The sequence below is a fragment of the Geospiza fortis genome, unplaced genomic scaffold (assembly GCF_000277835.1).
Source record: "Geospiza fortis unplaced genomic scaffold, GeoFor_1.0 scaffold324, whole genome shotgun sequence".
Classification (NCBI taxonomy): domain Eukaryota; kingdom Metazoa; phylum Chordata; class Aves; order Passeriformes; family Thraupidae; genus Geospiza; species Geospiza fortis.
The window spans coordinates 79,628-80,846 of record NW_005054559.1 but is presented as its reverse complement, the minus strand read 5'-3'; positions in this window follow the sequence as shown (position 1 = coordinate 80,846).

Genomic DNA, 1,219 nt, shown 5'->3' with positions numbered 1-1,219 from the left:
TTCCTCTCCCTGTGCACTGTGGGTGCTCTGAACCAGCCCAGATCTCTCCAGCTTTTTGAGGAGATTGTGACAAAACCGTAGAGAATGTGTCATGAGCCCCTCACCAAGCCACAGTTTGGGGGTTGTGAGAACAAAAGCAGTAAATGACACGGCCACAGGCAGGCTGAGGTTTCCTGTTGCAGCCCCACATGAAATATATAGAGGTTCTGTACCTGCCATTCTGTACCTGTCTCCTGGCTGACCACAGCTACTGCTTTGGCTCTTCAGGACAGTGGTGGGAGATGCTGCTGCTCCTTCTGCTCACAAATGCTTTTGTCCTTCTGCCCTGGGCTGGGGCTGGTGAGTACACAGAGATGGGCCTTAGGAACATGCAAGGGCACAGATGGACTCTGAGCAGTCAATCTCAGGCAAGGCTCCTGCCTCACCTTCTCTCCTGTCTCTACTCTCCTACTTTCCTCTCTCCTCTCATCTCCCAGCTCAGCCTGTGCCTGAAGCCAGTGAGGCATTAGAGGCACTAGAGCTGTGCCCTTGATGGCATTTGAGTCATCCAAAGCCAGGGGTGGTCAGACCCCAGACAGTGCTGCTTGTCTTTCTCTCCATTGTGCCCCAGCAATGCTTTGGACAGCCCCAGGAAGGAGAGTTGTTGGGATCACTGGCACCTGGCATTAGAGGATGAGCCTTTCCTTTCATGCAGCCCCAAACTTGACAGGAAACAGCAGCATATTAACATTTATATTAACATTTATATTTAACATTCATATTAACTTTTCCCATCTCTCTTCCAGGAAGGATCATTGGTGGGTCGGAAGCTGATGCCCACTCCAGACCCTACATGGCTTTTTTAGAAATTAAAAATGGGAGAAACACTAGTGCGTGTGGAGGGTTTCTGATTCGCCCAGATGCAGTGCTCTCAGCAGCTCACTGTGTGGATAAAAAAGGGTAAGACTCCATTGTTCTTGCACAGGTGATTTTTTCCAGTCTCACACAGTCCCAGGGGGCCTCAGCCCTGCTCTGGGCTGAAACAGTACCCTGTGTCTCTTCAGGCAGAGCAGGGATCTCTGGAGCTGAGCTCTCCTCTGTGAGTGCAGGAATTGTCTGCCTGATTGGGGCTGAGTGTCCTTGGGGACAGGAATGCTCACAGGGGTCTCCAGGGTCATGGTTCCTCCCATGGCTTAGAGCTGCTGCTGGAGAAGGGCTCCAGTGTCTCCCCTGCCCTGCT